Below are 24,814 nucleotides of genomic sequence, written 5' to 3' on the forward strand. Positions count from 1 at the left end.
TCTGGTGTAGCTAAGACCGGAGCTCGAAACATTTCTTCTTTAAGATATTCAAAGGCCTTAGTTGCTTTTGGAGTCCAAAAGAATGCATCTTTCTTTAATAATGTTGTTAGAGGTGTTGTTGTTTTCCCATAATTCTTAACAAACTAGTGATAATACCCTGTCAACTCGAGAAATCCTCGAATATTTCTTAAGGTTATGGGGATTTTCCATTCCTTTATGGATTTAATTTTGTTAGGGTCTACCTTAACACCCTTATGAGATACAATATGACCCAAATATTCTACTTCTTGTACCCTAAATAAACATTTGGAGGGTTTTGCTTGCAATTATTTCTCCCGTAATAGTTTGAGCACCCTGTCAACATGTTAAACACGATCTTTCCAAGACTTGTTGTAGATTAGTATATCATCAAAAAATACTAACACAAATTTTCTAAGGAAGGGTTTGAAAATGGAATTCATCAAACCTTTAAATGTGGAAGGTAGCTAGTAAGACCAAAAGGCATACCAAAAAATTCATAATGACCTTCATGAGTTGTGAATGTTGTTTTCAGAATGTATTTTGTCTTCATTCTTATTTGATGACAACCCGCATGAAGATCTAGCTTGGTGAAGTAAAGTTCTCCATGTAGTTCATCCAAATATTCATCAATGACTGTAACAGGAAATTTATCTTTAATAGTGAGCTTGTTGAGCTCTCTATAATTCAGACGCATACACCATGATCCATCCTTCTTCTGTGTTAATTTGGTATTTCAGTGACAAATTCCAATCATTGGACTAGATTCCTCATTCCAAGAGGACCAAAATTGACATTTTAAGCACTAGATTTGGATAAGGGAAAGTGTATTTTGAAGTGAAGCCCACAATGTCACATTTGATCAAGTCAGCCTAGAGGAAAAATTGTCCCTCCTTCAACGCTTATATATTCAAGTCACCTCAAGCTAAGTTGGACATCAACTCAACACAATCATCTCTTATCTATTTGGTTTGATGCTTCTAAAAGTTTCAGGTCATCTCTTCGCATGTGCAAGGAGGAGGAAGGAGAAATTTTAGGGGCACGAAATCTACTTCGATTAACACTTTGACTAATGTTGACTTTTGAAGAATGGGCATGTTTTGACTCATTTTGATTTGGGTTTTTGGAATGTTTTGGAGAGCCAAATTTTGGGGCACACAAATCTAGAATTTATGGACACTTCGACTGTTTTTTAATTATGTAATGTTTCCACTTTTTAACAATCTGAACTATTGCATACAATTATTTATCATATGTAGGATAGTTAACTACTGATGATGTGAATGTCTTAGAATGAAAGCATAAAGGCTTTCTATGTTGCATCAACACTGCCCCCGTGGCATATTCACTTGCATCTGTCTCGATCTCAAATGGATGCTGAAGATCTGGCAGTGCTAGTACTAGCACTGTACTGATCCTTTCTTTCAATGTGTCGAAGGCTTTCTACTGTTTCACACTTGTCAAAGCATGTAAAGGAGATGCAATCAAAGAAAAGTTAGCAATAAACTTTCTCCAATATTGTGTTGCCCCTAAGAAACTTCTAACTTCTGTAGCAGTATTAGGCTTAGGCCAATTTACAATGACTTCGACCTTAGAGGGATATATCTTCAATTCATCACCCCCTACAATATAACCCAAATAATTCAGAGATGTTCTGCCAAATTCACATTTTGATAGTTTTACATAGAGATTTTCTCTTTTCAAAACATCTAAAACCTGCTTTACATGCTTTACATGTTCATACCATGTTCTACTGAAAACAAGAATACCATCTAAATAGACTATTACAAAATCATCAATGAATGGTCTAAATACATCATTCATGACTCGCATGAATGTAGTTGGAGAAAAAGTTAAGCCAAAAGGCATATCCATCCATTCATAGTTTCCTTGCTTTGTTTTGAAAGCAGTCTTCCATACATCCTGTTCTGCAACTCTGATTTGATGGTAGCTGCTTCGCAAGTCCAATTTAGAGAAGTAAATTTCATCTTTTAACTGATCTAACAAATCATCAATACGAGGAAGAGGATAACGATTCTTTATTGTGATTTTATTTAATGCTCTAAAATCAATGCACATTCTCCATGAACCGTCTTTCTTTCGCACTAACACAATAGGTGATCCGCACGGTGATGTGCTTGGTCGAATAAACCCTTGATCGAGCAACTCCTGCACCTGCTTCTTTATCGCTGCATTCTCTAGAGCTGATAACCTGTACATTCCAATGTTAGGTAGTGGAGCATCTTGTTGCAAATAAATCTCATGTTCTATCTCTCGCTTGGGTGGAAGCCCTTTGGGCTCTTAAAATAGAATATCATAATCGAAAACAACTTTAACTAGATCTACTTTCTGTTTAGGATTACAGCCTTGGAAAGCATTAGATTTATCAATATCCTTTGCTTTTACAGTCATAAGTAAAAATTGTTTACTTGAATTTACAATTCTTTTCATCTGTCCTGAATTTATGAGAGAGAAATTATCATTGAGTCAAAATTTAGTATTAGTTGGCTATGAACAAGTCATGAAGTGACTTGATCAAGCTAATGATGTTGTATAAATATAATACATTAACTTTAAATAATGAATGTAGGTAGTCGTGAAAGTTTTGGAGCAAGATACTCTTTCTAACCACCAACTCATTAATTTTTATATTTCTCGGGATGTAGCCAAACCAAGATTGTTTAAACCCTTATACATGTTCAATGTTTCATGCCTTCAACATCCAACTTGTATGTAGGCCATTTTATGGATCTAGAAGTTCTTGGGTTTGCTCAGGAACATGGAAAAGTATAGGGGATATTTTTTTCCAATCAGATAATTTCCCATGGCTTTTCCCCCAAAAACATTTGTCAATTTCCTTTTTTCCTAAAAATGATTCATCCAAATTCTATAGGATAAAATTAATTTACCTTAAAAATTCCTAAGAAATTGTAAAATTTATATAAAACACTTTATAAATTCAAATATTTTTATAAAAATATAGCCAAACCTTTTATAGTTTTCATATTAAGTACTAATAGGATTCACTAAGGTACTTTAAGATAAATTTCCATCCTTAAAATTTTCCCTGCTCAAGAAGCTAATGGGTCGATTGAGTCATGGAATGATGCCATAGGTCGGGTCATTGCCTTTTTATGAGAGAGTGGACTATGAGATACAATTGTGGATTGAACCCACCATAAGCAACCAGGAATAAATTTGAAGATACCTCATTCCTTCTTCAATATATTTCCTATGATGCTACACTCCAGGCTCAATTTTTCAAGCTATACCATCTTACGAATGTGCATGAAATTAGAAAGCCTAGAGGATCCCAAATTTAGTCTTTGTCGCATTGGCCCAAAACTAGTGATTAACCCATGAAGGAATTTTTCAAGACATTGTACATTAAAGAATCCTATGAAAATATTAGTGGCCTAAAGATAACATTAAGTAAGGCTACTAATCCAAAGTGAATTGATTGGGATTTTTTTGCTCACTATCATACAATGTTCCAATCTAATAGTATGTGCATTATATGGAAGCTATTCATGTAAACATGCATTGACCTTGTCCCTCAAAAAGTCTCCCCAGTGTAAAAACAGGGCTTTTTGATAAGGAGATGATCCTCTTGGATATAAGGAGATCATTGATAATGATGACTATGTTGGCATTATGTTCTCTGGTATGGCTATATGTTACAGATGTTGTACTTGATGGCAACTCCCATGACAAGGCTCTCAATTTATTGAAAAATTAAAAAGGACGCAGGAAATCAGTTCAGAAGGTGCGTACCCGCAGGTACACCATGCAGGAGCCGCGTCCAGAGACGCAGGCCAGCCGTTCAGGAGGTGCGTCCACCCAGTGCACACTTTTCAAGGTCACGTGGGGGTTTCTTGTGTTTTACTCTTGGTATCTAGCCGACGGTATTGTGTTATTATGGTGTCATCTCGTGGTATTGTTCCATGTTTTGAGGAGGAGCTTGCCTATATAAAGCAAAGGAGATCATTTGGTTTGGTATGTCTTTGGTTGAATATCTTATGAGGCTAGATCTGGTCTAGATCTAAAAAGGCGAATCTTCTGAAAGACTGAGATCTCTTTGGCGCATGATCAGATCTGTAGATCTGACTGTTTGGGTTACTCTTAAAGTCTTGAAATCATTCATACCCAAAGGTACGCAGGTTTAGTGAAAGGCAAGTGCGTCGGGACGCAGTGCAGTAAGAAGAGACCTGCGTGGGGACGCAGGGCAGAGCGAGATTCAGGTGCGTTCGGGACGCAGTACAGTAACAGGCGCACTGTGTGGGGACGCGAATCATAATAAGGATCAGGTGCGTCTCTGAGAAAAAAGACGCGGCGCGATAGTATTTCTGGGTGCGACCCTGCAGCAAAAGAACGCGGCGCGACAGTGTTTCTGGGTGCGTCCCTGCAGCAACAGGACGCAGTGCAGTTGAAGGAACAGTGCGCGGGCACGCAACGCAGCAGAAGGATCTCTGCGTGTGGACGCAGGGGAGAAGAAGGTTAGCTGCGTCTAGTCGCAGGCCACAGAAGGGAGAACTGCGTCTCTGCCTTAAGATGTTCTGTTGATTGAATTTCTCTGTTGATAAGGTGTTCTGGGTTAGTTCTGTTATTACTGATCTGATAACTGTAGTGGATTGTAACTGTTATGTACTTGATGATCATTTGATGCTTTATGAAAAGAAGTAGGGGGTTGTAGCTCCCTTCCAGGAGAAGACTGGAAAACGAAAGAGAGAGTTGTAGCTCTCTGCAGGTTGTAGCCTGCGTACTGGTAAAGGACTGCACCAGTACAAAATCATTGTAAAAGGAGTTTCTAATTTGAAAGAAGATAGAGACATATTGCAGCAGGTGGTTTTCACCCACATTGGGTTTCCACCTTACATCTTGTGTTCTTTGGTGTGACTATCTGTTTTCTTTGTTCATGCTCATTATTTTATGGTACTGACATGCAAAAATAATTCAAAGATCAAATAAGGAAGATTTATTAAATTGCTAGATAATACTGATTCACCCCCCCCCCCCCCCCCTCTCAGTATTATTTCCAACAATTGGTATCAGAGCAGGTCCTTCAGAGAAGCTTGATCGCTTGAAGGTAGATCGTTCATCATGAGCAACTACGAGAGAGAAGCATCAATCAGGCCACCGGTTTTTGATGGGACAAACTTCAATTATTGGAAGGTAAGAGTTACTGCATATCTTCAATCTCTTGGTACAGAAGTTTGGGACATTGTAGAAACAGGCTACGCTTTTCCTTCAGCTACTCCTACAAATCCAGCAGAGAAAAAGAAGTATGAAACAAATGCAAAAGTAGTCAGTACTCTGTTAGGATGTATATCCCAAACGGAATTCATGAAGGTAATGCACTACAAATCCGCAAAAGAGATATGGGACAAAATTGTCACAAGCTATGAAGGAGATGAACAGGTAAAGCGTGCTAAACTTCAAACTCTCAGGATTCAGTATGAGACTCTCAAGATTTATAATGATGAAAGTGTGGCTAACTATTTTCTTCGGGTAGATGAGATTGTTAATTGTATGAAAAATTTGGGTGAAGAAATAAGAGAGGCTATAGTGGTTGAAAAGGTTCTAAGATCATTGTCCCCCAAGTTTGAATCTAAAGTATCTGCTATAGAAGAAAAGGAAAATCTACGAATTCTCACTATGTCTCAGCTACATGGAATTCTAACTCCTTATGAAATGAGAAAGGGAGGTCCATCAGACAGAAGAGAAGCTGCTTTCAAGGCGTCAGGTAAAGAAGATTATTATGGAGCAAGTCACGTCCCAGAAGAAGAGGAAGAAGAATCAAATTTTGTCAGAAATCTTCAAAGAGGTTCTGGAAGGTTCAGAGGTAAGTTACCTTTTAAATGCTTTTCTTGTGGAAGAGTAGGTCATTATGCTGCAAAATGTCCTTATAAGGATAAAGGAAAGGAACCTGCTAGATGGAACAAGAAACAAAGTGCAAATAAGAAAAGCTACTACACCCATGAAGATAGTGATGATCTATCAAACAGTGATGAAGATGAACAAGGTAATGAATATAAGTTGTTAATGGCATTTGAAGATGATGATTATATGGATGTTGTAGATGTGGATAACCTTTATGATGAAATTACTAGACTCAAGAGATGTATAGAAGAAAAGAACATGATCATTGATACTCTACAATTTCAAATTGATGAAAAGGAAAAACATCTTGAAAAATTAGAAGGTGAAATTGTTGGTCTTAGAAAAGAGATTGAGAAAACAAAAGCTATTAATCTCAAGTTTGTCAAAGGATCTGAAACTTTGGATGAGATTATCAATGTGCAGCGATCTCCTCTAAACAAGACAGGTCTGGGCTATAATGGAGAAACTTCTCAAGCATCCACCTCAAAAAGTTATCTTGATGCAGCAAGAAGAAATGAGCAAAAGCAAAATGAAGATCATCAGGTAAAGCAGGGACGAATTACAAACAGAAACTATTAGGGGCAATCCATCTTAAGGGAGAACAAAAGCTACAACCAGCCACAGGTAAAATCTTCTCAATTTGGTTCAAGAATGGATGACAATAGAAGTTACAATCATTTGGCCGGTAGATTTGATAACCGCAGAAGTTTCTTCAATGGACAATGCTTTTCTTGCCATAACTTTGGTCACAAAGCAGCTCAATGTGTTGCATATAAAACAATCATGACTAGGGAAGCTCAAAAACAAAGAAGTATGACAGGAATTACAAAAAGGACCTATAACAACTTTTCGGTTCTTGAAAATGAAGTTTAATGTTCTATTTGCAATAACTTTGGTCATGAAGACTCTGAATGCAGGAGCAGGTTCCAGCAGAAAAAGGAACAAGCCTCAAGCACCAAAACATGGAGAATAAAGGAACCTCAAACAGAAAGATGTGGGATAGCATTTTATGCAGAGGGACAGGAAAATCTATGGTACATTGACAGTGGATGTTCGAAGCATATGACAGGTGATAAAGAAAAACTTGAATCTTATTCTGCTCTAGAAAAGGGAAAGAAAGTCTCTTTTGGAAATGATACTCCTGCAACTATAAAAGGAAAAGGCATTGCTCAGTTAAAAGAAAAGGTCAAGGCTGGAAATGTTTTGTATGTTGATGGATTGAAGCATAATCTTCTAAGTGTCAGCCAGATGTGTGATCAAAGAACCGAGGTTATATTCAGATCGAATGGATGTCTTGTTCGTGATCTTGATATAGGTAAAACAGTGCTCAAAGGCAAAAGAACTCCAAATAATCTGTACATATTTGAAGAAGGACAACAACAATGCTATCTGAGCAAGGATGAAGAGCACTGGTTATGGCATCGAAGGTTGGGACATCTAAGCTTCTCACAAATAAGGAAAGCATGCAAATATCAGGCAGTTCGCGATCTTCCAGATATCAAAATTCCTGACAACACCATATGCAAATCATGTCAGTTTGGAAAACAAACCAGAACTAACTTTCCAGAGAAAGAAGGATCAGCTAGCATGCCTCTTGAGCTAGTACATACAAATACATGTGGTCCATTCAGGAAAAGAACACCTAGAGGAGAGGAATACTTGATATTATTTATTGACGATTTCTCCAGGTTTGTCTGGTTAAGACTTATGAAGCACAAAGATGAAGCATTCGAAAAATTCAAATCCTTCAAAGCCTTGGTTGAAAATGAATCAGGTCACAAAATCAAGTGCCTCAGATCCGACAGAGGTGGGGAATTTACTTCAAATGAATTTTTCGATTTCTGTGATGAACATGGGATAAGGAGAGAATTCTCTACAGCTAGAACTCCTCAGCAAAATGGAGTTGTTGAAAGAATGAACAGAACAATCCAACAAATGGCTCGTGCTATGCTTGATGAATCAGGAACTCCCGCAACTTTCTGGGGTGAAGCTGCACATGCTGCGGTTGTTATTCTCAACAAAACAAATGTCCGGGTGAACAGCACTCAAACTCCTCATGAGCTTTGGAGTGGCAGGACTCCTTCGGTAAAGCACTTCAAAATCTTTGGGAGCAAATGCTATATCAAGAATACTGATGAGCAGCTTGGCAAACTTGAACCTAGGGCAGATGAAGGCATTCTTCTTGGTTACTCTCCATATAGCAAAGCATACAAGTGCTACAATAAAAGACTTGGCAGAATTGTTGACAGCATTGATGTAGTGGTTGATGAGAAGGGATACATTCCTAGGCAAGTCCATCATGAAGACATCGAAGAAGATGAAGGCTACCCTAAAAGACAGAATGATGAAGAAGAAGAACCTCAAGAAGAGCCAGAGGAGCAAACAAGAATAGAAGAAAAGACTCCATCCAGATATGTTCAGAAGAATCATCCAGAATCTCAGATTGTGGGGCAGAAAGAAGCAGGTGTACAAACAAGAAGAACAGTTGCAAAAGCCTCAAGCTATTTGGCATTACTCTCCTCTACTGAACCACAAAATGTGAAAGAAGCATGCAAAGATGAATGTTGGGTGAAAGCAATGGATGAAGAACTTGAGCAAATCGAAAAGAACAACACTTGGGAGCTGGTTCCTAGACCAAAGGATAAGAATGTTATCAGAACAAAATGGGTCTTCAAAAATAAATTGAATGAAAATGGAGAAGTAATTAGAAACAAAGCCAGACTTGTTTGTAAAGGGTATGCGCAGCAAGAAGGAATAGACTTTGAAGAAACCTTTGCTCCTGTTGCAAGACTTGAGGCCATCCGAATGTTCCTTGCTCTCTCAAGTTTTCAAAACTTAAAAGTATTTCAAATGGACTTGAAATCAGCCTTTCTGAATGGAGACTTGGAAGAAGAAGTGTAAATTGAACAGCCAGATGGGTTCATTCTTGGAAATGATCCAAATCTTGTATGCAGATTGAAAAAGGCTCTCTATGGTCTCAAACAAGCTCCAAGGGCTTGGTACTACCGTTTGGACAAATATCTTCATCAACAAGGTTTTTCAAAAGGTTCAGCAGATAGCAATCTTTATATAAAAGTTGAAAATGACAAATTGCTAATACTTGTTGTGTATGTAGATGACATTATTTTTGGCAGCAATGAAGAAGCTATGAGTCAAAGCTTTGCCTCGGTCATGCAGAAAGAATTTGAAATGTCCTTGCTAGGAGAACTGACATATTTCCTTGGTTTGCAAATCCAACAAAAAGAAGGAGGAATCTTTTTATCTCAAACCAAGTATCTCAAACAGATTTTGAAGAAATATGGCATGGAAGATGCAAAACCAGTATGTACACCCATGGTCACAGGATGTAGTCTCAGTGCAAATGATGAATCTGCAGCAGTACATCAACCAACCTACAGATCTATGATTGGAAGTTTATTATATTTGACAGGTACCCGACCGGACATCATGCATGCAGTTGGAATAGTTGGAAGATTTCAGGCAAATCCGAAGGAGACTCATCTTCAGGCAGTGAAGAGAATTTTCAAATATCTTCAAGGGACTCAAAATTATGGCTTATGGTATCCTAGAGATACGAATCTTACACTTCATGCTTATACAGATGCAGATTGGGCCGGAAGCGTGGATGACAGGAAAATCACAAGTGGTGGTGCGTTCTTTATGGGTTCCAGACTGGTATCTTGGTTCAGCAAGAAACAGAGTTCGATTGCCTTGTCTACAACTGAAGCGGAATATGTTGCTGCTGCATCTTGTTGCACTCAACTTCTTTGGATGATGCAGACTTTGCAGAATTTTCAAATCACTTGTACACCACCTATCCCCATCTTATGTGATAACACAAGTGCAATCAGCATCTCAAAGAATCCGGTTATGCATTCAAAAACCAAGCACATACCAATCAAGTATCATTTTCTCCGGGAACAAGTGCTTGAACAGAAGGTCAAGTTGGAGTATGTTCCTTCTAAGGAACAAGTTGCTGATATTCTCACCAAACCATTGCCCAGGGACACTTTTGAATACCTCAGGCAAAAGCTGGGGGTTGTTGATGCATCATCTTATTGTTGAATCTTTTCTGATTGATGGTACAGGTTCAGGGGGAGCATATAATGCATTGTTGGCATTATGGAGGATGGTCAGAAGGAGATCTTGGAAATAGCTGCAATATGTCTCTATCTCTTTCATGGTGGATTATGGTTCTTTGTTACAGATCTGGTTCTTTTTCAGGGGGAGCATGATCTTAGGGGGAGCATACCCCTTTGCCCTTGATGTCAAAGGGGGAGAATGAAGCTGAAGATTGTAAGGTTGCCATCAAGTCCAAAGGGGGAGATTGTTGGCATTATGTTCTCTGGTATGGCTATATGTTACAGATGTTGTACTTGATGGCAACTCCCATGACAAGGCTCTCAATTTATTGAAAAATTAAAAAGGACGCAGGAAATCAGTTCAGAAGGTGCGTACCTGCAGGTACACCATGCAGGAGCCGCGTCCAGAGACGCAGGCCAGCCGTTCAGGAGGTGCGTCCACCCAGTGCACACTTTTCAAGGTCACGTGGGGGTTTCTTGTGTTTTACTCTTGGTATCTAGCCGACGGTATTGTGTTATTATGGTGTCGGCTCGTGGTATTGTTCCATGTTTTGAGGAGGAGCTTGCCTATATAAAGCAAAGGAGATCATTTGGTTTGGTATGTCTTTGGTTGAATATCTTATGAGGCTAGATCTGGTCTAGATCTAAAAAGGCGAATCTTCTGAAAGACTGAGATCTCTTTGGCGCATGATCAGATCTGTAGATCTGACTGTTTGGGTTACTCTTAAAGTCTTGAAATCATTCATACCCGAAGGTACGTAGGTTTAGTGAAAGGCAAGTGCGCCGGGACGCAGTGCAGTAAGAAGAGACCTGCGTGGGGACGCAGGGCAGAGCGAGATTCAGGTGCGTTCGGGACGCAGTACAGTAACAAGCGCACTGCGTGGGGACGCGAATCATAATAAGGATCAGGTGCGTCTCTGAGAAAAAAGACGCGGCGCGATAGTATTTCTGGGTGCGACCCTGCAGCAAAAGAACGTGGCGCGACAGTGTTTCTGGGTGCGTCCCTGCAGCAACAGGACGCAGTGCAGTTGAAGGAACAATGCGCGGGCACGCAGCGCAGCAGAAGGATCTCTGCGTGTGGACGCAGGGGAGAAGAAGGTTAGCTGCGTCTGGTCGCAGGCCACAGAAGGGAGAACTGTGTCTCTGTCTTAAGATGTTCTGTTGATTGAATTTCTCTGTTGATAAGGTGTTCTGGGTTAGTTCTGTTATTACTGATCTGATAACTGTAGTGGACTGTAACTGTTATGTACTTGATGATCATTTGATGCTTTATGAAAAGAAGTAGGGGGTTGTAGCTCCCTTCCAGGAGAAGACTGGAAAACGAAAGAGAGAGTTGTAGCTCTCTGCAGGTTGCAGCCTGCGTACTGGTAAAGGACTGCACCAGTACAAAATCATTGTAAAAGGAGTTTCTAATTTGAAAGAAGATAGAGACATATTGCAGCAGGTGGTTTTCACCCACATTGGGTTTCCACCTTACATCTTGTGTTCTTTGGTGTGACTATCTGTTTTCTTTGTTCATGCTCATTATTTTATGGTACTGACATGCAAAAATAATTCAAAGATCAAATAAGGAAGATTTATTAAATTGCTAGATAATACTGATTCACCCCCCCCTCTCAGTATTATTTCCAACAGACTAACGATAGATCCCTATGGTTCACCAATTTCTCAATTGAGTTTTTTAAATCCACATATGACTTTGTTGGGCTCGGCTTATTAAACTTTTTCCAATAATTTTTTTTCCAAGAAATACCTTAGGGATATCATTAATAAAGGGTTTATCAAATTCATCGCCAAGGAAAGGGACTTTGATTTGATTATTAATTGGAAACTCATTATCCATCAACTATCAAGATTGATTAGGATAGTTTATTCTAGATAAAGTAATTGTAAATTGGGAAGACATGGAAAGGACTCATCGTCTTGGGTTGAAATCCCTTTATTTCAAACTAGACATGGAGAAATCATATAGCTAGGAGGAATGGTTGTTAATCCTAGCCATGTTATAAGCACCCAATTCTAGTCAATTATTTGTTCATGTTGTTGAGACCCTATTTATCAGTGCATTGGCATGCCTATTTGTTAATCAAACTAGTTTTGAGGGAGTTGACCTACGTTGGTTAAAAAGGAAACATGATTGATTTTATCTAACACTTTAATTGATAGCCATTGAAGCTTTAGAACACCTTATTCATCACCAAACTTTGTTGATAGGTTTTTGGATTACTCTAAAAGTGATTACACCATGTTTAAGGGTGCTTCATGTGATGTGGGGTGCATGTTTTATGGACTACCCTTAATTGTTTTATGATTGACATGCACATGGAGAGGTGGATTACTCTTCGATTTCTAGACTTTGCTTGATGCTTATGTGGCATTCTTTCTTGGAGTGTTGGAGACCTTAACAATTTGGTGACTTCTTCATAATGGCCACATGGAGATTGAGTTGCTTGCTTGGAGGATACCTTGCATTGGAGAAGAAGCATTATGAATGATAAAGGAGAGAATTGAGCCCTATATGGCATGGGTGCATTTGGATCACTTGCATGGAGGCCTGTACTTGACTTGATAATGCTTAGGTTGAGGATTTGGCCATATAGTATGGTTAAACTAGAGGATTAGATTAATTTGGAGGAGTGTTGGAGCCTTGGAAGCTTGTGGAGGAGGATCAATGTACACATCGTGTGGAGTGTTCATGCCTTGGAGTTTTACTTGTTAATCATACCACCTCGGAGCTTTATATTTGTCCACTTGGAATGGAGTGTTTCACATGTGTGGAACTACTTGTTGAAGATATATTGTGTGTAAGGGTTTAGGCCAATTTTTTGTTGTTGGACTCCCTTACCTCTCATATAAATAGAGTAAGGAGGGAGACCTTTCAATATTTGTTCATCCACCATCTTGTCTTAAATATGTGAGGAATGTTGTGCTCATCTCTTTCTCTCTCTTGTGTAATCTTCATTGTCTCATATTTTTTTCTTAAATGCTAGGGTTCTTGGAGAAGCTTGAGGTTTCTCTAGTTTTAGGGTTTTACCCTAATAAGACACTAGGGCTTACTGTAGAGGAGAGTGATTAAGGAGAAGGAAATGTATTGGGAACTCGTGGGAGACAAGTGTTGAAGAAAAGGAGGACTTACTTGTGTTGATGCATGATTATTAGAGGTGTTTGGTGGTAGATAATGTTTCTTAGTTTTCCTTTGCTAGATTTTTGGAGAGCTTAAAGAATTGTGCCATATTTATTGTGGTATGTACATATACTTCATTCTTATATATATATATATATATATATATATATATATATATTATATATATATATATATATATATATATATATATATATATATATATACCTTTAAACTAGTACAATTCTTTAAGGGAAAACCATTAGCTACCACTAAAGATCTCATTGTCTCCTTGATTTGGTAATTTCCTAGAGTTCTTATGTATGGTGATTTAACATAACATATGGCTAAAAGTGTTAAGTGATTTGACACTTAACTTGAAGATAACATAGAAAATTTTTCTATAAAAATTATCATAATTAAAGTGATTATATATGGTTTATATTTGGAAAAGTGTGCCCTAAGGGTTGAAACTTATTAACACATGTTTGGTATATATTCTCCTAGCCTTCCTAGCATGTAAGGTTGAAGTGACAAAGAAATAGCCCATTCGTGAAATATTGTCCTTAAAAATACCATGAAGTTCACATGGTTGAAGGATCGATTGGTTGCCTTAAAAACAGATGTGGAGAAAAAAGAGTTGGTGCCCATTATCTTGAATGGACTATTATGATTTTGGAAGCATTTTTTTCGAAGGTTTTTGTGCTTATGATAACCTTATATATATGTCAAAGTTGTAGGATAAACTTATGTAGGAAGAGATTAGGTTGGATACTTATTCAATGCAGAAAATGGAAATAGAAGAAATTGGGGCAAAGAAGGAAAGAAAGAAAGGGAACAAGAAGGGGAAGAAAAAATATTCAAGTCCAAGAATGAAAGACTCGAGCAAGATAAAATAATTTAGGTGTCACAAGATGTGACACTATGTTAATCAATGTCTAGAGAAGAAGAAGGGGAATTCCAAAGAGGATGTAGCAGCTAGTGAAGTAGTAATGGATAAGGAGTCGTCCTAGTTTGAGACCAAAGTATCCATGCTCTTTTTTTTTCTAAGATTGTGCTAAATATTAGAGGGTATATTGTGGATAGTGGGGCATTGAGGAATATTACTTATGAGAATAAAATCTTTGACAATATTCAATATCAAGAGGAGGTATGTGTATGGAGTTGGGTGGTGATGCTACATATCCTATGAAAGTAGTTGGATCTATTTCCTTTTGGAATCCATCAGGTGATGTTCTTGAGTCTCATTTTAAGAATACCATTGCAGAATTAGTAGTTGTAAGTTAGGAAGTTCAAGGATTTTAGATAGAAGTGTGATAAATGGTGGCATTAACAAGTTGTGTGTTGATCTTATGGTAATTGTACAGATTAGAAGGAATTTGGTTGATCCGTCTGGATCTAACGAGCCATGTTTTAAGAATTCATGTTTAGATTCCAAGGAGACATGTTTAGAACCTATCTTAAAATCAATGATTGATTTTAGGCTTGTAGTTGATGGGAATTTTATAGAATATAGGAACAAGGTTGTTGGATTGCCTCAGGGAGAGGGATTTGACTTTAATGTTACCCTTGCTTCAATATTTTTTCAAAAAGAAGGTGCCCATGTTGATGTTGATGCTTCTAGAAAGATACACATGATCACAAATTGTTGATTAATTTATCCCATGATGTTGACTTAAGGAATGATTGGGCTAGGTAAATGGCTTATGATCTAGAGTTATGTTCCTTCATATTCACAATTTGTCAAATTTCTTTGGAGGTTCAACGTATTGTGATAGAATATTGTATTTTTGGATACAATGATACTTTGAGAGCTTACATGATATACATTCCAATATACTAAAATGTTATGGTGAGGATAGGTGAAGTTTGATAAGGATGTGAGATCTTCTAATTCATGAGGTTCTCCTTCAATATAATAAACATTAAAAACATAAAAATTTAGAAAGAAATATTGAAACATCCAAAATACCAAAATGTTCACCATGAACATCATAAGAATATAAAAATAAGAACCCTTAAGGTAGGGTAACACCACAATTACTCCTTATTGAATGAATCACTTCATAAGCCATGCTTGCTACAATATAGATAATCCAACATGTCCAATACAATGATACTCAAGTGTATTTATACCTTATCATGAGTATTCCTGAGTGCATATGCCAACCACTCCATATTATAATATTATTTCCCTTTAATTACATAGTGAGCTTATTCCATTATTATGGCCACATTACATACATTACCTCCCTAGTTAAATTTCATTTGATCCTCATTTGTATGTTTCATCCTCAAAACATTGGAAGAAACCATTTAATATGACTTACTAAGCAATGTAGTCAACTAGTGCCATCCATGAGTATCCATCCATCTTAGTAAAATGTGGACATGACATCCAAATGTGACATTTCCTCTGTGATTTTCATACTCATTTCTCCTCATAATCCATGTCCTTTTCATTCTACTCAAATATCTCCATGCACTACTTTGAGTCTTTTATGCAAGGTATTTTTTAGGTTTTGGGATAATATATTGAGATTGGCAAATATTTTATATTATTTAAATGTCTCATATATTGTCTTATTTCAAAACCCTATTATTACTTTTGGGTATAAATAGTCATACCATATATGTCAGAAGGAATCATATTCCCTATTTTCAACTGGACAACATAAATAAGGAGTCATAATTACTTATTTTTAAGCAGACAAGAGAAATTTGGAATCATATTTTGCCATGGTAATGGGTGGCCCATGGCAATTATACATGGTATTTGATGTGATGAATCCTATTTAAAGGTTAAACCATAGATAATTTTCAAGCCCATGGTACTAGGTGGCCCATGGTATTCATCCATGTTATTTGATGTGATAAATATTATTTAAATGTTTGGTAAACTCCATTAAAATGATTCACATGGTGACATTGACTATAGAGAATGAAGTTATGTTGTATGTCTTTTCATCACACTTTGTGTTAAAATCCATGATATAAAAAGTTATGTACACAACATTTTTCTTTTATATGTTAATACAATAACATTATATATGTTGTTCCATTTGAACCATTTAAATCAAAATTTAGAAAATTTCCTTATGGTATCATAGCATTTATGAAAAAATATTAAGATATTTTCTAAGGTTTCTAAATAAACGTATTGAAAAATGAATTTATATGGACTTTTATATTTTTCAGTTAAGATGAGAGGTAAACGTATTGAAAAATGAATTTATATGAACTTTTATATTTTTCAGTTAAGATGAGAGGTATACTTGGACATATAATTCAAGTGGTCAAATATACAATGAGAAATGTATTTTCACATTGGGTTTTGTATTTTTATCATAATGTTGCATTAAGATGATTTTACCTAAACAAATAATGTTATTTATAATTAGGTTGTACTAAATGAGTATTTTTATTTCTAGTTGGATAATATAGATGGATTTATATTAATTTTTTAATATATCATCGATTTTACTTGAATAAGAAATTATTTGAGCATGCCACTCTATTAGTTGATAACTTATATAGTAAAACCTAAAATACTTATAGGGAGGTTAGTGACAATTTTTTCTTATAAAATGTATTGAAAGATATCTATTGCAACTTCAAGGGTGAATGTATTGATTTGTTATATATAATATTCCATGTATAAATACATGTATATTTGGATTTTACAATTCTTGTATGGATTTGGATAATAAGAAGATAACAATATCTTTTGAGAAACCTTCCCTTATTGCTTACAATTATGCCTTATATGACTTGTGATTACAAGTGTTTTCTCAAATTATGTGTTTTTATATAAACTGTGGTTACACATTCTTTTTCAATTTTTATTTTATTGACTTTAACACTAGTTCGAAGTAATATATGATAAAGTGTCAGAGGCAACTTAAATGGCCAAAAATAAAATTAGAAACACATTTTTAATTTTGATTTAATAATTTTCTATATAATTTGAGTGCATTAAGGTTTTTTCAGGGTATTAAATCCATTTATGCATTCAAAGTATGCTTTAAGCAATGAAAAATCACAAGCTCACCAAGAAACGTATCACCGCGTTCCTATGGAAAATGCCAAAACACAAAATGTTTAGACTTTTCCTTTAAATGATTGGTACCAACCTCTACCATATCACTTTTAATAAGAGATCTATGTTAAGAAAGAGTAATGCTCATATTATCAATAACTAACTATGTAAATTTCCTAAATTAGAGTTTCCAACTTGTCTCAAAATATATAGAGAGTACAAAAAATAAATAAAAATAAAAAATCTCTTGGATTTTAGAGTTTCTGGTACTTTGGTAAGCCTTGCATTTTCCATTTGTATCCATACTAATCATATTATGAGGAAGGTAATGGTGTTAGCCCATGTTTGAATGAATACAAAAGGTCTAAATAATTAATCACTTTCTATTTTAAAGTTTACTTGATGGAAAGAGATAGACTAAAAAAATAGTGAGAAAGATATGAATTGAGCAAAAGAAAATTAGGATCCAACAAAGATTTTAATAATGAATGGTTGGATATTATTAGGTTTTATATGAATAAGTCATATACAATGAGTTTGAACCTTTATTTCAACTTTATTACAAACGAGTCAATGCTAATCACATCTAAAGTTCAGTATTGGAAGTAAGAATCTTTCTTCATGTGGCGTAACACAAAATATTTAAGGCACAATAGATTCTAGTGAGAGAACTTAACTAGAATGTTTTTAAGATGACTCAACCCAACAACGCTTGCCTTATTTTTATGTAATTGTTTATCTAATTAGTTAATATTTTATAAATGAATAGAGATATTTTCCTTACCAAAAAATGGATTGGATAAGATTCCCACCAATTTACGTTATTTTGACATTATTGGAATGATTCTTGGTGCAAAAGAGTGCGCTATGAAGATATATTGTGCATCACTATTTATGTGCAAATTCACCATGATAATATGTTTCCATTAGCCATTCCATTTGGAGTTGCATTGACGCATTTTTTGAAATTTGTTCATTTCATAATATTATTATAACAATGTCAATGGGTGCCCAAACTATATTGATATTTTCCATTGTAATGTCGACATGTGAGACTATAATGATAAACAATTATATAAGAAGTAAGTTGCAATATAATATGCATATTAGATGTAATATCAAGAAAAGAAGATTTTTCCTAATGACTTTTTTAAGTAAGGAATTATTCACAAAGTTGGTATAAATTTCCATGAAAAACCTAAATGCTTCGTCTACCTTAAAATGGATATTGAATATTCACGTCCCTTTATAAATTTTATGATAAGTATCATGTCCTTAAAGTTTTCCCTACTTCCATGTGTCTATGTGCTAGTTGCCTCTCTAGTTCCATGTTAATCCATATTAAGTTTTCTAGCCCTCACGCCCTTACCTTGAAAAACATTGTTTCTTTGAGTGGTGCGCATGGAAATATACAACAACCTTAGTTATTTATTCTTATTTATTTGACTCTTCAACGTGTAGTTCCTTAGATTTGTCTACCTTTCTATGCCCTTATTTTGGATTTTCTTCAAGTTCTTATATAGGATCTTCTTTTAATTCAATCCTAGACTTTTCATCTAATGTGTTCATAAGTACTACAATTATTTTATCCATAGTGACTTTTTTATGTGGTCCCTTGGGCCCTTATTGTTTACTGTCAGGCCAGGAGTAACTCCAGTTTGGCAGAAAACTGATTCGATTTATTTCATTAGGTAGCTATTGTTATATACAAAGGATGTGACTGCTCAGTTGATCTTCTGATGACTGTTCACATTCAAAATTCACCCAATCGCAGAGGATTAGGTGTCAACATTCCCCCCCTTAATCTGAAGGGATGTTGGTGAGTCCAAGCATCGTTCTGAATCTTTCAAGCTTTTCTCTTCCAAGTGCTTTGGTGAAGATGTCTGCAATTTGCTCATTTGTGGAACAATGACGGAGATGGATTGTTTTGGCCTCAACATGATGTCGGATCAGATGATATTTAGTATTGATGTGCTTTGTACGATCATGGAACTTTGGGTTCTTGACCAACTTTATTGCAGAGGTGTTGTCAATCATGAGTGGAGTTGATTGTACTTGTTTTATCTGCAAATCTTCAAGAATTTTCCTGAGCCACACAATTTCTTTCGTTGCTTTAGCTGCTGCCACGTATTCTGCTTCTGTTGTGGAATCTGCTGGAACTGATTGTTTGCGTGATCTCCAAGAGACAACTCCTGATCAGAGACTCATAGCATATCCTAAAGTAGATACTCCAGTTTCTTTGTCTCCATCGAAGTCTGAATCAGAGTATCCAATCAAGCTGAGGTCGTCCACCTGTGTATACTTGATTCCAAGGTCTTGAGTTCCCTTCAAGTACCTTAGAACTCTTTTTGCAGCAGACCAATGTCCCTCATAAGGCTTTTGCATAAACCTGGAGAGGATTCCAACAACAAATGAAATGTCTGGTCTGGTAGTAGTGAGGTAGATGAGACTTCCTACAAGCTGTCTATACTTTGTTGCATCCTCAAATTCCTTTCCTTCAATGGATGTGAGCTTTAAGTTTATTTCCATTGTAGTAGAAAGAGGATTGCACTCTGTCATGCCAAATCTGTTTAACAAATCTCCAATGTATTTCTTTTGAGAAAGAAATATGGATTTTGGATGTTGGGTTACTTCAATGCCAAGATAGTAATGAACATAGTCCAAATCAGTGATTTCAAAACTTTTTCCCAATTCCTTCTTTATGGATGCAATGTAGCTTTCATTGTTCCCTGTCATTAAAATATCATCTACATATACCACAAGATATACAATTGTTTTGCCAACTTTCTTGACAAATAAAGTTGCATCATCAAGATCAAAATGATTGAAGTTGAGTTTCAGAAGACGCTCAGTTAGTTTTTCATACCAGGCTCGCGGTGCTTGTTTGAGGCCATACAAGGACTTCACAATTTTGCATACTTTATGTTCATGTCCTTTCACAGAATCCTTCAGGCTGGGACATAAAAACATTCTCTTTTAGATCTCCATTCAAGAAGGCAGTTTTTACATCCATTTGATGGACTTTCCAACCATTCTGAGCTGCTAGTGCAAAAGGTGTCCGGATGGTGGCCCATTTTGCTGTGGGGCCAAAAATTTCCTCATAATCAACCCCTTCCTTCTGTGCAAAACCTTTTGCCACAGCCTAGCTTTGTTCTTGTCAAGTGAGCCATCAGCTTTGTACTTGTCCTTGTAGACCCACTTGTAGCCAATTGGTTTGGTTCCAAATGGAGGATCAACCAGCTTCCAAGTGTCGTTCTTTATGAGGGCATCATACTCCTTTTGCATCGCTTCTTTCCATTCATCATGAGAAGCAGCTTCTTTGAAGGAAGTTGGTTCAAAATCTATAGACAAGTTCAATTCACAATCATAAGTATCATCCATATCAACAGGTGAATTAGAGTCGTCTACATCACCTCCATTTTGTTGGTTTGAGTTTCTAGTTCCTGCTTTTCCAATTTCATCAGGATGAACACTTTCAAGTGTCTTTGTCAGCCACTTCGGGGGACCTTTCTGAGATGGTACAGGCTGCTTTGTTGATTGAGTTGGGACTGAATCAAGATTGAGTCTCCCAATTCTATCAATTACATCACTTAAAGCATCATCCGTTGTTGGAGTTTCATGCAGGGGAGATTGTTCTTCAGAAGAAGATTTCACATGTTGATCTAGTATAGGAATCCCCCCTTCAAGATGTGGAATCTGATTATCAAATTCTTGAAATGATTTCGTTTTTGTGATTCTATCCAAGCGATCAAGTTGTCGCTCAACAACATTGTCAGATTTGGATGATTCAAGAAAAAATACATCTCTAGATACAACAAACTTTTTATTTACTTCATCATAGAGGCGATATGCTTTGGAGGTGTTTGAATACCCCAGGAAGATACACTTACAACTTCTAGCACCAAGTTTGTTTCTATGTACCTTTGGTATCAATGCATAACAGGTGGAACCAAAGATCCTGAGATGTTTTACGAAGGAACATGTCCATACCACAATTCATAAGGAGTCTTGTTTCTTATAGCATTAGATGGACATCTATTCTTTATATATGTAGCACATAGAACAACATCAGCCCAAAACATTATCTTTACATTTTGAAGAAAAGCATGGATCATACCATATTCAAGATTGTTCTATTCATTCTTTCAGCTACACCATTCAGTTGGGGATTATAAGGCACAGTTGTTTGATGTTTGATCACATGTTGGCGAAGATAGTTTTCAAATTCATTTGATGTATATTCTTTTCCATTATCAGTGTGAATAGACCCAATATGAGATTGTGCATCATTTTTAATCCATTTATGAAAATTCTTGAATGTTTGAAAAGCATCAGATTTGTTCTTCAATAAATAAACCCAAAACATTCTGGTGTAATCATCAATAAATGTCATGATATATTTATTTCCATTTGCAGAAGGAACAGGAATTGGACCACATAAATCTGAATGAATGAGTTCAAGCTTCCTATGTGCTCTTGAATGTGAATCATGAAAAGACTGTTTGCTATGCTTTCCTAGAATGTAAGCATCACATTGCTTATGTTTCCTAGGAATTGTAGGCAAACCAACAACACCATTTTTCTTCAATAAGTGGAGACTGTCATAGTTTAAATGTCCAAATCTAGCATGCCATAATAAACTTGATGGAAGTGTACCTTCTTCATGATGAGAAATATATGAGAAATGTTGTGCATGAGCAGAGGTTCCTTGCAGTTTGAGAAGCCTTTCTTCTTCTATTCCCCTCATGACAAGTGAGTGGTTAGAAGCTTTTCTTACCTCAAGTTTGCCATCAAACATATGAATGGAGTGACCTTACTGGAGGATGTGGACCAAGGACAACAAGTTTCTCTTGAGCTGTGGGAGATATAGAACATGATCCAGAAGAAAGTCTGGAAGACCAGGCAGTTTAAGCCTGATTGTGCCAAGCCCTGATGGCTTGATTTTTGGCTGATCTGCAAAGTATACTGCTCCATCAACATTATCAGTGAAATCTTCAAAAAAATCTTTTCTATGAGTCATATGACAGGTTTCTCCTGAATCAAGCAACCAATCATTTTTCGAAGAAGCAAGTGAAGCATTAAACAAATCTTCATTTACTCCAATGTTACATTGTGCCTCAATATAGTGAGTAGATTCAGGTGCTTTACCTTTGCCTGTATCATCAATTTTACCTTTCTGTTGGTTTCTTTTTTGCTCAATTTTGTCCCATGGTAGCTTGCATGTAGAGGCATCATGTGATCCATTTCTTTTGCAATGAATGCAATGTAAGTCTGCCTTTTCTCCTTGAGAATGTCTGCCCCCCCTGCCTCTGAAGTATCTTCCTCTTCCTCTTCGTCCACCTCTTCCTCTTGTAGAATCTTGAGCAGGATGCTTTTCTTTATGAGCAAGGCACACAGTCTCTTTAGAAGATTCACGGGGTGTCTTCTTTCCAAAGGCTTTCTCTCTTTCAGCAAAATTTTTCACAAGAGAGTCAAAGGTTATATCTTTAAGATTTCCATTTGCTTGTAAAGATTCAAGATAATTGGAGTAAGTAGGATAGAGTGCCTTGAGAAAAGAAATAAGAGGGATATCCAGCTCAACCTTAGTGGATTTGATATCATGCATTATATATTTTACTTCAGATGCAAGAGCAAGAGGATCATTATTTTTCAGTTCAAGAGTGAAGAGTTTAATCATGAGCTGAACAACTTCAAGTGCAGAATGTGAGTCATAGAGTTCTTTCAGCTTTTGTAAAGCTTAAAAGGCAGTTGAATATGATGAAATATGGCGACTCACCTCTTCATTTACAGATGCTGCGATTAATGCATAGGCTTTTCTATTCTTGTTTTCCCAAATGACGAGCTCTTTGTCTGATGTAGGCTGCACTGGGTCATTTTCTCCTTCTCCGACACACACTCCTTTCCACAACTCATTGAAGATGAGGGTGTGTTTTATCATCCGGGACCATTCAGGATAGTTCTCCTTGCCAGTGAGAACTATTCATACCATAGAGATGATTGAATGCACTCTGTAAAAAATACTTCTGCTGATAAAAAAAAACTTCTTCTGATATACAGTGAAATTGTACTCAAAAGTTTTCTGTGGGAAATAATTTTGGTTGTTTAAAAATAATCAATCATTCACCACGAGCTCTACAAAGTTGGAGCAGCAACGACATCAACCGTGAGCTCTACAAAGTTGGAGTAGCAACGGTATTACAATTTCAAAGTTCACTGAAAAGACTAAAAAAAAATCACCATAAATCCCTTTGATTCTCTAGACTTTGAAGCCAGTGTTAAAGTGCTGGACAGTTTTTAAAATATGGGACAGCGTTAAAGTCGTTTTAAAGACATACTAAAAAAAATGCGCTGGATCACCATTGCCATTCAATATATACCATTTAATATAGAACATTCAACACAAATGAGAATGCAAAAAAAATTCCGCATTCAACCATATACCATATACCAGGTTGTTATTGCTTCGTTGAACAGTCGATACCATATATATGATTTAAATGCGCTGTCCATTCAAAAATATAACAATCGATACCCGCAGAGACCGACAGTTACCCTTCCGCATTCAAATGTCGATACAGGAGTTGTCTCCCACGTCAGGCCAGGAGTAACTCCAGTTTGGCAGAAAACTGATTCGATTTATTTCATTAGGTATCTATTGTTATATACAAAGGATGTGACTGCTCAGTTCATCTTCTGATGACTGTTCACATTCCAAATTCACCCAAGAGACATATCTTTCAACATGATTTGATTTTTCTTGTATCGAAGCTTCATAAACTTCTTTTGCACATTAATATTAAGTGTATTAATTGAGTCCATACAAGGGCATTTTGACACAATATCCACATCATCCATAAACACACACACACACACACACACACACACACATACAATGACATTCTGACACAATATCCATATCCTCCACACACACACATACACACACATATTATGACATATGTATGTAACACTTATTTATCCATGGCAACCTTGAAGTCTTTAAAATTTTGAACACTTTTACCCTCAAATTGTGTACTTGAAATATTTTTTTGTGGAAACTTGCAACCTTTTAGCCAAGTTAACATTGATGAAATTATGCTTACAATTAGCAATTACCTTCTCTTATTGAATATCTCCGTGAACATTAATAAGAATTCGTCATGTGAAAATAAATCATTAATGCTCTTCTTGTCCTTATTTACAACATGAAACCACCTACTAAAAATATATATTTTGGGGATTGAGGGAAATCAATAACAGGTAATAGAAACATAATATAAGAAATAAGCCAAAGAGCAATGATGCTTTGAGATGGTGAGTGGTATCTAAGGACATCGTTGCAACACTTAAGCATAGTGCATTGTGATTAAAACAAAACAATGATGATTTGAAAATAATCATGTTCTTCATCCATGTATATAATATTCGAACCATATAGGTCATTTATTTATAGTATCCAAATATAACCAAATTCCTTGCATCGATAGTTTCAAATTTTTCCATGAAATACACATTTTTAAATTATTATCTAGTTTATTATCTAGTCAATCAATTATTGTCGGTTAATCAACTCCCTATGTTTTACTCAATCATTTAGAAAATTAATTTGACCATTCAGTTGACTCCTTCAACCACTTATTTGACAGATTCGCTAGTCGACCATTAGCGTTGATCATC

Source organism: Pinus tabuliformis, chromosome 2_1 (genome assembly GCF_031772625.1).
Source record: "Pinus tabuliformis cultivar Carrire ecotype Pingquan chromosome 2_1, CPIR1, whole genome shotgun sequence".
Lineage (NCBI taxonomy): Eukaryota > Viridiplantae > Streptophyta > Pinopsida > Pinales > Pinaceae > Pinus > Pinus tabuliformis.